This window comes from Mesoplodon bidens (assembly GCF_964165515.1).
Source record: "Mesoplodon bidens genome assembly, contig: HAP1_SCAFFOLD_150, whole genome shotgun sequence".
In the NCBI taxonomy this organism is placed as follows: Eukaryota; Metazoa; Chordata; class Mammalia; order Artiodactyla; family Ziphiidae; genus Mesoplodon; species Mesoplodon bidens.
Window position 1 is genome coordinate 851,742 of NW_027672498.1, and position 14,673 is coordinate 866,414.

Here is a 14,673-nt window from a genome sequence, read left to right on the forward strand (position 1 = left end):
AAAGTAAATGCATTGTGACAAAAGAAAGAAAAGGCAGATTGATACATTATTAAAATAACTCACACGCCATACCCTGAGGAGTAAGGAAGCCATGGCAGAGCAGGCCCCTTTCTCCTCAATGGACAGCACAGCTGTGGGGAAGACACTGCAGCTAGCAGAAGCGTGTCACACTTCTTCAGGGAGGAAGCAAGTTACACACCGCTCTAGAGAGGGCGCCCATAAACTGACGGCCACGCTCATTACCCAACGTACAGGCCACCCACAGGCTGACTGCAACCCAACTTTCCCACCATTCCCACACAGGACCCAGGAACCGTCAGGCCTCTGAGGCTCTGCCAATGCCCTTCCCTCTACCCAAATATCCTTTCCCTCCTCTCTCCGGACCTCAATCCTGCCCAGCTCTAAATGAACACTTCAAGGCCTCTTTCCCTAAGAATGCCTCTCTCAAAACCAAAATTACTTCCTAGACAATGATCTGCCTCTTACCCATCCATTATCTTGGATTAAATACATCATGTAAGATGCCTTATCTGACCAACAGAACTATTTTATAAATAGGAGTCATGTTTTATATCATCTATGACATGACATGACAACCAATCAGCTCACTAAAACCATTCAATAAATACTCTAATTGAATTTCCCAAAGAGTTGACCTAAAATAACCTAAATGCTAAGCATTTCAAGAACTGTCCTGAACCAAATTCACTTCTCATTTGAATGCCAATGTCATAGATAGGGATGTTGTATTGTCTTTAATGTACTTGCCTTTATCCAAAACTAGAATCTCTGATGAATCTATGGGACACACATGTAAAATATTCTGCAAAGGAAAAAAGCTTTATTTATTGTACTCTGCTTAATATTCAGCCAGACTTGCATTTTTCTCTAAAACTTATACAATTACTGAGTATGCAAGAAGCATTAGAAGAGAGACTAAGTCTGTTGAGAAGAAAACTGGAAGCGAAGGTCATCAATCATTTTCTACTTTGAATAATCTCTTTCATAAAGAGGTAAATTCTCCTAAATTCCAGAATGAATGGAATTCAATACAGCAAAGTAAAATGCTTTAAATACATAAAATAAATATCTTGATGGACCTTCCACCATCTGCTTTAGTAACTTAAATTATAAAAAAGAACCCTAAATTTAAGAAAAGTTATAGCAAGAGCTAAAATTGAGATTTTTTTTCCATCTATTACTTTGATTTTCCTGACCCATTTTTGAGAACTGTCACCATTCTGGATCAATAATTCCAAATTATTTCTTGAAGAGAGTGAGATTCCTCCCAAGTCATTTAATATGCTTACTAATCAATAAAGATATGAAAAAACAAAAAATCCATATTTATGAAGCAAGCAAATTATATTAAAAGACTGACTTTGAGAAAATGTTGCTGTTTGCCAAGAAAATTTTATTATTATAAAATATTTTCTGTCATTTGTATTTCTTCATTTTCCCTTCCAGATTATCTGTGTAGCCTTGTAAACACATCATAATCCAAAGCAGTGGAGCTTTATAAATAAAATGTAAATCAATGCAAGAGAGCCAACTGCATAATTAAAACAAAAGTGTACCGGGCTTCCCTGGTGGCGCAGTGGTTGAGAGTCTGCCTGCCGATGCAGGGGACACGGGTTCGTGCCCCAGTCCGGGAAGATCCCACATGCCGTGGATTGGCTGGGCCCGTGAGCCATGGCCGTTGAGCCTGCGCGTCCGGCGCCTGTGCTCCACAACAGGAGAGGCCACAACAGTGAGAGGCCCGCGTACCGCAAAAAAATAAAAAATGGGCATCCCTGGTGGCGCAGTGGTTGAGAGTCCGCCTGCCGATGCAGGGGACACGGGTTTGTGCCCCGGTCCGGGAAGATCCCACATGCCGCAGAGCGGCCTGGCCCGTGAGCCATGGCCACTGAACCTGCGCGTCCGGAGCCTGTGCTCCGCAACGGGAGAGGCCACAACAGTGAGAGGTCGCGTAGTGAAAAAAAAAAAAATAGCATACCACCATCATCCCAACCAGATTACAAAATAGCAAGTAGATTATAAAATAATAGTCTACAAGCATGCTTTTTAAAATATATATCTATATGCACTGAATATCTTATATAAAAAGCCAAGAGAGAGAGATGAAACAAAATATTAAAAGTAAATATCTCCGGGGCTTCCCTGGTGGCGCAGTGGTTGAGAGTCTGCCTGCTAATGCAGGGGAGAGGGGTTCGAGCTCTGGTCTGGGAGGATCCCACACGTCACGGAGCAACTAGGCCTGTGAGCCACAACTACTGAGCCTGCACATCTGGAGCTTGTGCTCCGCAGTAAGAGAGGCCGCGATAGTGAGAGGCCAGTGCACCACGATGAAGAGTGGCCCCCGCTTGCCACAACTAGAGAAAGCCCTCGCGCAGAAACGAAGACCCAACACAGCAAAAATAAATAAATTAATTAATAAACTCCTACCCACCCACCCACCACCCCAAAAAAAGAAAAAGACCCTGTCTAGTTCTCTAAAAAAAAAAAAAAAAGTAAACATCTCCTTCCCCAAAACCCTAACTCCATTCCAGTCATGAGGAGAACATCACACAAACCCAAGTTGAGGGACAGTCTATGAAATACATGAACCAGGACTCTTCCAAATTGTCATTAAAAAAAGGAACGTCTGGGACTTTCCTGGTGGTGCAGTGGTTAAGAATCCATCTGCCAATGCAGGGGACACGGGTTCCAGCCCTGATCCGAGAAGATCCCACATGCCGCAGAGCAACTAAGCCCGTACGTCACAACTACTGAGCCTGCGCTCTACAGCCTGCGAGCCACAACTACTGAGGCCACACGCCGCAACTACTGAAGCCCACGCACTCTAGGGCCTGTGTGCCGCAACTACTGAGCCTGGGTGCTGCAATTACTGAAGCCCGCGCACTTAGAGCCCGTGCTCCGCAACAAGAGAAGCCGCCACAATGAGAATTCTGCGCACCACAATAAAGAGTAGCCCCCACTTGCCACAACTAGAGAAAGCCTACACGCAGCAACAAAGACCCAACACAGCCAAAAATAAACAATAATAAAAATAAATAAATAAAGGCATCATCACATAAAAACAAATGAGGAAATATTTTTTTTATAAAAGAATAACTGGTGGGGCAGTGGTAAAGAATCCGCCTGCCAGTGCAGGGGACACGGGTTTGAGCCCTGGTCCGGGAAGATCCCACATGCTGCAGAGCAAGTAAGCCCGTGCGCCACAACTGCTGAAGCCCACACGCCTAGAGCCCGTGCTCCACAACAAGGGAAGCCAACACAGTGAGAAGCGCGTGCACCGCAATGAAGAGTAGCCCCTGCTCGCCGCAACTAGAGAAAGCCCACACACCGCAACGAAGACCCAACGCAGCCAAAAATAAACACATTAAATAAATTAATTTTAAAAAAAGAAACTAAAGAGTCAAAAACAAACTAAAGAAATAAAATATATTTTGGGAAGAAATAGGAAAAAATTATACATGGACTTGATATCTGATAGTATAACTATTAGTGTTACTGAATTATCTTCTTAGGTGTGATAATGGTATTATGTTTATGAAGAAATATGTCCTCATTCTTAGGAGACACATGATGAAGTATGAATGAAATGCCATGTAAGATGTCTGCCACTTACTTTCAGCTGGCTCAGGAAAAAAAAATTCTATCTATTTGACAGAGAAAGGGAGACAAGGCAAATTATGACATAACGCTAACAATTGGGTATTGATTATACTATTCTTACAACTTTGCTGTAGGCGTAAAGATTTTCATAATATAAATTAAACTAAGAGTTTTCTTTAACTTAAAAATGATTCAAAACCCAAACTAATCCAGAAGTTATAATCTTCTCGTAAATACAAAATATATTTTATTTTATGCTGCTTAACTCATCTCCTCCAAATTAAAAAAAATTTGAAAAGGTGTGACTTATTTTCCATAGTAAGGAATTATAGCTAACATCCAGGAGTAATATTTAGGTTTCCTTCAAATTGATATTGAATAGAGTCTTTTTAATCATCTGAGCAGTTTATACTGATCTTGGGCTCATTAATTGCTAACTTACCTAGTTTTTTTAAATACAAATGTTTATTTGAATACAATTACCTTATCCCTTAAAGAAGCTGTAAAGAAGATTAAATAACCCAGAAGACACAGTTGGAAACTGTAAAGAATTATAAGAAAGAGAGTCACTGGCAGAAGAGAAGAGCAGATCTCTGGTAAAGCTGCATTCCATGTACCCTGCCTGGGTCAGACATAGTTCATCTTGAGCCGAAGATCCAGTAGAGACCCATCTGCCCAAGATGCCTTTCTCCAACTGAGAAAGAAGTGAAAATGCTAAGACATATGAGAACATTTGTTGCTGTCTACAGCTAATTGAACCAGAAATCTTTAATACCATTTCCAGTCCTGAAATTCTATTATTCTACATAAAACACCTTTAAAAACAAGTATATATTATCATTTCACACCCATTAGGATGGCTACTATACAAAAAATAGAAAATAACTGTTTGCCAGGATGTGGAGAAAGTGGAACCCTTTTACATTTCTGGTGGACATCAAACGGTGCTACTGCTATGGAATACAATATGGGGATTCCTCAAAAAATTAAACACAGAATTACCATATGATCTAACAATTCTTCTGGGTATTTCCCGAAAGAACTGAAAGTAGGGACTTGAACAGATATGTATACACCCAAGTTCACAGCAACATTATTCACAACAGCCAAAAGGTGGAAGCAACCTGAGTGTCTATCAAAAACTGGATGGATTTTAAAAAATGTGGTATTTACATACAATGGCATAGTATTTAGCCTTAAAAAGGAAGAAAATGCTGCCACATGCTACAATATGGATGAACCTTGAAGACAGGCTAAGTGAAATTAGCCAGTCACAAAAAGACAAATATTGTATCAGTGCACTTATATGAGGTACCTATGGTATGAATGGACCCTATTCAAATTCTGAGAAACAGAAAGTAGAATGATGTTTGCCAGGTGCTTGAGGGAGAGGGGGATGGAGGGTTAGTGTTTAATGAGTACAGACTTCAATTTGGGAAGATGAAGTTCTGGAGATGGATGGTGGTGATGGTTGTACAACAATGTGAATGCACTTAATGACACTGAACATTGTATGCTAAAATGATTAAAATGGTAAATTTTATGTTATGTATATTTTAACAATATTCCAAAAAAAAACCCCACAGGTATGCAAGCCATAATACCCTCCTAACCCTCCTTAAAAGGAGTGAGGCCCATGTCCTAATCCTGATGCAAACTTAAGGAATGCTCACTGCCCATTTCCCCATCTTCCCTGCCCAGGAAGAAGAACCACGAGCTGGCAAGGCAGAGCCAGAGCCAGAGGCGGGAAATTGGTCCTGACGTTAGTCCCGCTGAAGAAACTCAGAAGAGCCACAACAGAGGGTAAGGCCCAAGAAGACGGACAGAGGCAGGCTAGGGAAGAGAAGGCAAAAGCAGAAGGAAGGAAATCCCTGAGAACATGGGCAGCTGATGACACTGGGAAGGGACACCACAGCTGTGAGGAAAAGGAGGATCAGACAACAGGGGAAATCAGAGAAGGGAACTGCCCCAAGGTAAGGAAAGAGAGGAGTAGGAGAAAAAAGAATTGTAAGCAAGAAGGAGATTCATTCAAGAAGAGACTCTTCCCAAGTACCAGCAGGAAAATGACTTCGTTCCACTGAGGTGGCCATTTGTATCTAAAGAAACCAAGAAAGTTGCTGAAGCCTATAAAAAGTTAGGAAGAAACATTCTTTTCTGTGTAAGAATACTAATATACCCCCATGCACAGAGAACTGTGTACTGCCATTTTTTTCATTTGGTTTTGTCTTTTTTTCTCCCTCAAGAAGAGAACACTTACTTGTTTAGGAATAATTTCAATCAGGGCCTACCTTTTTTATTTGTACCAAACACTAGTACGCCATGAATGAGCTAAAGCCTTTTAATGGCACAGGGGTAAGAGTACAGGCTTGAAGCCAGCTCTGCCTGAATCTGAATCCTGGCATTGTGACCTGAGGCAATCTGCTTAAAAATCTGCTTTGGTTTCCAAATCTGCAAAATGGGAATAATAACAGGGCTACACTTCAAGTCATTACTGCAAGAATTAAATAGGGTAAAATATGAAAGCACTTAGAACAGTGTCTGGCCCACACTAATCACTATTAAGGTATTAGCTTCCTATTATACTCCAGACCTAGAACATGAGTTCCAGGAGAGCTGAGATTTTGTCTGTTTTGTTCCCTGTTGAAGCCTCAGGTACCTCACATAATTCTTTGTTGAATAATAAAAATGTATTGAATGCCAGCAACACAGAAGCCCGGAGGAATAGCATACCTTTCTGTTATTACCAACAACTAAAATCTGCATAACACTTCAGGCTCACAGTTCACAGAGGGTTTTCTACACCTTATCTCAGGTGATTCTGTGACGCTGCCATTATTACCTCCGTCTCACAGACAAACGAAGGCTCAGAAGACGTAAGTGACTTGCCCAGGAATTCTGGCAATTAATGCTACTTCTGTTCACTCTAGACCCCCACCCAGAAAGCTCAGAACATACCCCACTGAACTGTTCAATTCTCCTTAACTACAGATACCCAGAGTTCAAGTTCACCAAAACACTTTATCCGATTTGCTTCAATAGAATTGATGGAGAGGGAGGAAACAGATGAAACAACATTACTAACTATTAAAGTTGAACAATGGGTACAGTGGGATTGATTATACCCTTTCCACTTCTATACATCTGAAATTTTCCATAATAAAAAAATGTAATTAAAAAATAAACTCTTCACTCCCAACATAAGCTCTGCCACTTCCAACTTCCTATTGAGCACACCTGGGTGCGAGGAAAACACCACAGCAGAGAAGTTTCTCAGTCTGAGGCACTGAAGAGAGTGCTGCACTGGGAATCAGGAAGCTTCAGTCTTCACTCTGCTTTGTCTAACTGTGAGACCTCACTGGTCCCTCTAGCTCCTCTGGGCCCTGAACTTCCTCATCTGTTCCTTCCAGGGTTAAGATGCTGATTTCACCTTTCTACTAGTTCCTTAAACTCAACACACAAAACCAAAATCATCTTTTCTCTATTCTAAACCCCTAAGACCTGCTCTTCCTCCTGACTTCTGTATTCCTGCTGTCCCATTCTGCCAGCCATCCAACCACAAACACCTCAGCATCATCTCTGACTTAAGACACAGAACTGAGTGTTCCTTCCCCTCCTACCTAATCAGTCACCACATCTCTCTGTTCAACCTCCAAAGTACCTCTTGACTCCACCACCTCCTTTCATTCCCAAGCACACTAACTCAGGCACTCATCATCCCTCACCTGGAGTAGTGCCATGAACTCGACTGAAAACCCTGTCTCTAGTTTCTCCTCACTCACAATCCATCATATGCATTCTCCAAAACCCAGTCATGACCTCTCAACAGCCTCACTGTCCACTATGTTCTTTCATGTAACCCAGGGTCCGGGTAATTTGGATACTCAGTTTCCGGACATCCACCTCATTTCCAACACCACCCCTCAGCCTTTGCTCAAGCTACCCTTCCCTCCAGAATGCCCTCTTCTTGCCCTGGCGCCTCAATTTCACAGTGGTGCAATTTTAATGCCACCTCCTCAGTTGAAGTGTTCCCTTACATCCGCAAGGGGGCAGTATCACTCCCTCCACTGAACCCCTAAGCACCTTGTCTGAACCCCTCTTACAGCGCCCTTCAAATTCCTATTAGTCCTTTCTTGTTTTGGTGCCCCTACTCTCTCTACTAGATGATTCGCTCCTTGTCAGAGGAAATGATGCTTTATTCGTCTTTGTATCCTTCAGAACAGAGCTTCTCAAAGACTGTGCCGTGGCACTGTGGTATGCCATGAATGAGCTAAAGAGGTTCTAGTCAGTCATCCCCTCAGCCCTCCACAAAGAGACTTCAGCAGCCAAAGTCCCACAAGTCAAGCCTCAAGCAGCCTCAAGCAGCCTCCTCCTTCAGCCAAGTATACGCCACGATGACTTGAGAAGCACTAAGAGGACGCAACACGTGGTACACAATGCATGCGCACTAAACATGTGCTGAGCTGAACCTTGGAATAACTCACCCGTTCCCCTTCAACCACTATGTTCTCAAGAAAACTTACCATCCAGACTAGACTCTCTCTGAACACTCTCCCCGAACAGGTTCTGATCATCTTTTTAATAATCACCTGTTTATTAGCTGGTTATACTTGCCTTACCATCCAAAGCCCACATCGATAGTTTACTGATTAAAATAGCAAAGGATATGAACAAACAATTCACCATGAAGAGACTCAAAGAGAAAAAGTCAACATTATAGAACAAAGAAGTACAAATGCCACTTTACACTATTAAATAAGCAAAAACTTTTAAGGAAACAATGTATTTATATCCAGTTATGGCGAAACAGGTACATCTGTATATCTCTTAGTAGTACAAACTGGTATAACATTCTTGAAAACCAGTATGGTGATATATATATCAAAAGCCATAAAAACATTCATACCATTTAACACAATAATGCATTCAAAAATTTATCCTAGAGATATAATTAGCCAGAAGAAAAGTACAATAATATCTACAATAATGTACATTAAAGTATTAGCTGAAAACGAGCCAGCAACATAAATAACTAACATAAAAAGAGTTAAGTAAATTATTGATGGCATGACTTGGTGAAATATTTTGCAGCCTCTCAAAGTGTAATCATGTCAATTAAAATTGTGACAACTATAACATGGAAATGTTTCATAATCTAATAAGTAGGAAAAATTCAAATTATATACATTATAATTAAAAAGGAGTACAATAATCTATGTGTGTGTGTATGTATATATATATATATATAGATATAGAGAGATATATATCTCTCTATATATATTTTTAACAGAATGCCAAAAATAAAATCTACTGTTTTAGGGGTAGTAACCCAAATATTTAACAATTTACTTAATAACAATTCTTAAATTATTTTATAATTTAAGAGAGAAAGTTCTACCATACTGAGCAAACTTAGGGGTCCCAGGATGCAAACTCGATATAGTCTCAGGAAGAGGTCCACACCTCTCTTTTATTGCTCACTTTGGCCTTAACTGAGAACGCTCATGTACTTCTTATCACAATGACCTATGACAACCCAGACCCCAGCTTTCCAAGGACCAAGAAACCAGCTCAGCTAGCCTTCTGATCATCCCCATGAACCTGTGGGGGATGAATCGTGCAAACTACCCTAACTCAAGAAACAAAGAACCCCTACAACAATGTTTTACTTTAGCAATCAATAAGTAGCCAAGCATAAGTTTAATTATAAACCCTAAAAGTATATAGCATTGTCTCATTAAAGTCTCTGGGACTAGCATTAAAAATACATCCAAAAATAATTTTAGCACTGATGCCCCACAAGGACAATATTAGAACAGTCTTCTAATTGTTTTTCTGTAGTATTACCATTTTCTTAGTTTAATACTGAATGGCCAAGATACTATAATGGACCAAGAAGATTAATTACTGTGAAAGAATAAATACTCAAGACTAAAATATCATTCTTAGGGCATTTCAGCAATAAACAAATAATTTGAAGGACTAATACAACCATTAGGAAAAAAGTTTAACCTTCTGTTTCCATTGATATGTTCCTGGTATCCAGATCCTCAGAAATGCAGATATATAGTCATTCATGACAATGCACACATAGTAGATAACAGGAAAAACAGACAATTTGACACTTAACCTGTTCATCAGAGCACTGGGCGATCAACACTCAAGAATGTTGACACAAAAACTGAAGGACCTCTGAAGATCCAATCATATGCAGATAGGTTGAATCCCTGTGCAGTTACTCATTCAAAACAGAAGTGGAAGATTAACCTACCCTCCCTTCTCTTCAAACAAACTGACAAAGCATCAGGCAGTCTGTTTGGAGTAGGTTCACCATCATCCAGTCGGCCCCAGAAGTAGCCAATTCAGTCAGGTCACCGCTGCTGCACCAGGGCCCTACTTCCTCCAACTTGTCCCAGCTCATCTTGCTGACCAGACACCCTCCTCTAGATTAAGTCCCTTTTGTCTTTTCCTCAGGCATTACCAAGTCCTTGCTTTGTAAAGAAGGCTCTCCCAGACCTTACTCACCTGCAGTTCACTGCACTGGGTATCACCCAAAGAGCCCATCAGAGCTCTTTATAATTTCTGAAAGAGAGAGAAGGAACCTTTTAATACATACTAGAAAACACCACTGCTGATGTATCAGTTCTGAAGCATTTGTATCCAGTGGTCACAGCATATGGTCCTTTGGTCCACAGTACTTCAGTAAAATGTAGCATAACCAGCCAGGACCAAGAGTCCTGAGATAAGGGTCCAGAGATAAAAGTTTGGTTTAATGTTACTACTAATCAGCTGTATGACCTTGGGAAAGTCACTTGACTTCTCCAGGCCTCAATTTCCTCATCTGGAAAATAAGACAGACTAGATAGAAGCAGCAGAGCATACTGCAGTGGAAAGAGAACACCCTTTCCAAGGCACAACGCCAGCACCACTACTTACTGGTCTTGCGACATTATGTTCGTTAATTCACATTTAACCTAAATTTCCTCTGCAAAGCAGAAATAACAGCTATCTTGGAGTTGTTCTGAAAACTAAAGGAAACATAATGAGTTATAAAAAGCCTAGAGTAAGTATACTGTGCATCTCATCATAAAATTCCACAAATGATAATTACCAACATTACTCCCAGCCCTATGGTTACGTGAATTCAATTTCCAAATAGTTATTTCCTTACAAGATCAACAAATCAAAACTTTACCAACCTGACAATGCAATTAACTGTTTGAGTGGTTCACTAACAATTCAATTACAGTTATCTTAAACTAATGGAAGTTTAAGATTATCAATATTAATTAACATCACAGGAAATAAGGGTGGAATACCTGCCTAACATCTAAACGGGTTCCGTGGCCATGCCTTCCATGACTTCTCCCTCTGCTTTCACTACTGCCCGCGCACCGAGTCAAGAGAGGTCTTCCAAACACCAAGTAACACCAACTGCTTTCTACGGTCAGATTAGGGGGACATGGCTAACGATGGAGGAAGGAGAGCAGAGGCTTTTTATCTTTTTTCCTATATACACTTAGCACTGCTTGGATTTGTTTACCATAGCATGCATCAGTTTTACATAAGAATAAATAAGTTTTTAAACTATATTAGTTACACATATTGCCTACTGAAAGGAAGCTCGCCTCACAGGAATATTTTCACCACTAGGAGAATATCGACAGAAGAAAGCAAAAAGGCAAATTCAGATGTTCTGAGAACACCTAAAATATGGCACAGAAATAACAAAAATCACAAACATTCACACGTCACAATGGTTTACTCAAAAAAATGTGCCTGCATTCTTTGAAGAACCTAATGATGAATCAGGGTTTCTGGGGGTCAAAACAAGTTGAACACACAAATTCTGGCTTTACCAGACAACCTCCTGCCCTTGGAGAAACTGACCCCGTACAATTTACACCGGTAAACAAGTTGGTATGACTCTCTAGTAGTATGCTGAGAAACGTTCAATTTGCTTTAGACAATTGGTAGCTTTTAAAATAAAGATAGATGCGTATATAAATATATATGCACACACACACGTATAGACAGATAAATTAAAAATCTCCATGTTATGTCTACTATTTATTCTTGAAAGAGGAATATGAACCTTATTGAATTCAGGAAGGCTCAGAAGCATAATCCCAGCCACCGGTGAAGTGACAGACCACTACGCTTTACGCGGCTCCGAGCCAGGGCTACCGACGTCACCCTGACTCCAGCCAGCAACCTGAATGGACTACAAGCTGCTGCGGCCACACCCTCCACACAGATCATACTTCTCTCCTAGAAAACAACTCAAACTATTATTTAGAAATCAAATTATATTGGCACGTATACTTATCTAAGTTGATGGAAATAAACGGCCATAACACTTCGTTTATAATTTTTAAGTAGCTCCTCCCCATCTCTTGTTTATCGACAAGTTGATAAACTTGGCCCCAAATCTACTATGCATTTAAAACTGCTAAGCATTTAAAACAACAGGCAAAGGACCTTACTTCTTGTGCTGGGCTTGTATTTAGAATCTTAAATAGAGTCTGACAGATAATTATAGACTAATTTGCATTTAATATCAATACCATGCCTACTTCTTAAACAGAGGACAAAAGTGCATGTGTAAGATCTGGTCTACTTAGTTGTACGTCCCTCTGCAATATTCTTAGCCTTTCATGACTATGCTCTATATTTTTAAACTACACAAGGTCCTTTGCAAGTAGAAATGATTTCCCCTGTTATTTTGGCATCACTCCCTGCTCCAGTAAAACACTGGACTGTCCATAAATGTATACAGACTTTAAAACAATGTCGATTGAATACTTATGGTATTAGAAATGAAACATCTTGCTAACAACTGCAAAAATCAAGCACACCAGCTGATAGAGAGGCACTTACTGACTCCCCAAAACTCCCGCCTTACCTAAAAATAGTGTCCCAGCTTCCCAGCCAAAAGGACAGACTAAAAAAGCTATGTCTTCATTCAACTCAAAGACACAGACCCTCGCTTCACCACAAACTTCAGTACTATGGCATTTCCCATTTTAGAATGCTTCGTGTGACAACCTGTTCGGTGGCCAACCACCAACTTCACTTTGAAGTGAATACTAACACTTCACATGGTAATATGTATTAAAACTAATATGTATTAAAAAAGGTCCAGAGGCCCGCAGACCGGTCCCCCCCTCCCCCGTACTGGTTGCCTTTAAAACCGCCCCCCCGCCATGTTTAAAAACGTGGCTTTGGGTCTTTCCCGTCGCTCCTGCCCCGGCCTCCCTTCCCCCCACCCTTCGCCTCCACGCCGGTTCCCTCTACCCCGCCGCCCTCCTGTCCTGGCAGACACCCCGCGTCTGCATTTAATCAGCCCGAGGTTTCCCTGCTGCTGGCAGCAAAGAGCCGCTCATTGGTTTATTTATGCGTCTGTTATTGCTCTAGATCTTCGGTGCCCGGAGGCGGGCTTCTGCTTCCCGCCCCCGGGCAGACGGGGGTCGCCCTCGGGGCCCCCGAGCCCGGCAGCCCTGCAGGCCAAGCGGCGCTCTGACTGCAGCATCCGCGTATGGAAAGATACCTCTGTCCTGCCAAACCGTTCCGGGGCGGACACTGTGTCCCCGAGCCTACCGGCATCGCAGCGCGTAAGGGAGGGGGAGGGGGAGTAGTAAGCGAAAAGAAACGTTTACCTTCCGCTGTCTCTTCCCCTCGGCCGGTAATGCGATCTGCGACCCTCTAGATGGGGACCCCACCCCTCCCCTAGAAATGTGGTTTGGGGCTCTGCCGAATCCACCCTTTTACAGTCCCGGCTGCTTGCGAACTGGGACTTCCCGAGGCAGGTAACTCGGGGGCGCAGATGGCGAGCTCTGGCCGGGGAGCAGAGGCGCGCCAGGGCTCGAGGGAGGGGCCGGGGCCGGAAGGAGGGTGCGCCCGCCGCAGTCCACCTGGCGGGTCCCAGCCGGGCGGCGAGCGCCGGCGGCCGGGCGGCGGGCGGCGGGCGCCGGCGGCCGGGCGGCGGGCGGCGAGCGCCGGGGCGGGCGAGCGGAAGACTGCGGGCAGCACTCCAGCCCAAGGCTGGTTGGGGGACGCTCAGGTCGCCTGGCTGCGACGGGGCGCGCTGGAAGTAGGGGCGCCGAGATGCCAGCCGGAGAACCAGGCGAGCGACCCCGCAGCCCACGCCCGCCGCCTGGGCCTCTGCTCCTGCCCGAGGGCTCGCTGCAGGGGAGCTGAGCGCTCTCGCGATACTCGCCGCCCGCTTTCGGTTGCGCGGGCGAGTAGAGCTTCGGTCCGCACCCTCGCGCGGTGGTCCCCTTGCCCCGGGGCCCGTTGGTCAGTCCGCCGCACCCTCACCTCCCATTGCCACTGGTCTCTGCTTTGCAGACTTTGGGGGCCTACTCTGGTTGCTTTTTTGTTTTCCCCAAGCACATGTTGACCAAGAGGTGTTCTAGGGAAAATTCCTCCAGGACACCAAGACTTGCGATATTGTATTCGGTATAAAATGCTGTTGAAAGGCTCTGAAATTAGAAGACTGCACAGGCATTAAAGCCCTCCTTCAGTGCACGGGGAGGGCCTGGGGCCTTCAGGTCCACCCAAAGGTTTTACGCTCCACCAGCCCCTAGGAGAAGCCTCTCTCGAGGAACCTGGACGGTTGCTGACAGAAGCCCTGCCCCCGGGGAGCTAAAAACTCCACCAGGCAATTGTCCCGGCCAAGTGAGAAGAGTGGGGTGTAGACTCCTTAAGGGATTGGCCCGGGGTCCGCGGTGAGGGAGGGAGCGAGGTGGTGAGTCACTGCAGGCCGGCTGAGAACGCGGCGTGTCGGGAGGGCCCTCGCCTTTGTCACCTCTTCTCTGAGCTCCGAGTGAGTTGGGAAACTGGAGCCCGGAGCCAAGTTCTTGGACAATCCAGGCCCCGCCGCCACGCGGGGCCGTGGGCTGGGGGCGGGGAGGCAGCGCTGCTCGCGACCCTCTGCCGCTGCCCGCTGGAAAATGAGCCGCCCCGCCCGTCTGGAGAAGGCTCCAAAGTCTCCCCTTTACGCGGTAGCCAGTTACTGTTTCCAGTCCCCCTTCTGCACCTAGTCAGCCTCTCCTA

General features: G+C 43.7%; 1 pseudogene across 1 annotated transcript in view; it reads right to left on the reverse strand.

The window, feature by feature from the left end:
* LOC308610102 (RAD52 motif-containing protein 1-like) overlaps window positions 1–10,730 on the reverse strand; it is a 32,779-nt pseudogene extending 22,049 nt beyond the window's left edge. Inside the window, exon 1 of the transcript in view lies at window positions 10,141–10,730. The product of the transcript in view is annotated as an RAD52 motif-containing protein 1-like (transcript). The remainder of the gene's footprint in view (window positions 1–10,140) is intronic.
* Window positions 10,731–14,673: the final 3,943 nt, after the last annotated feature.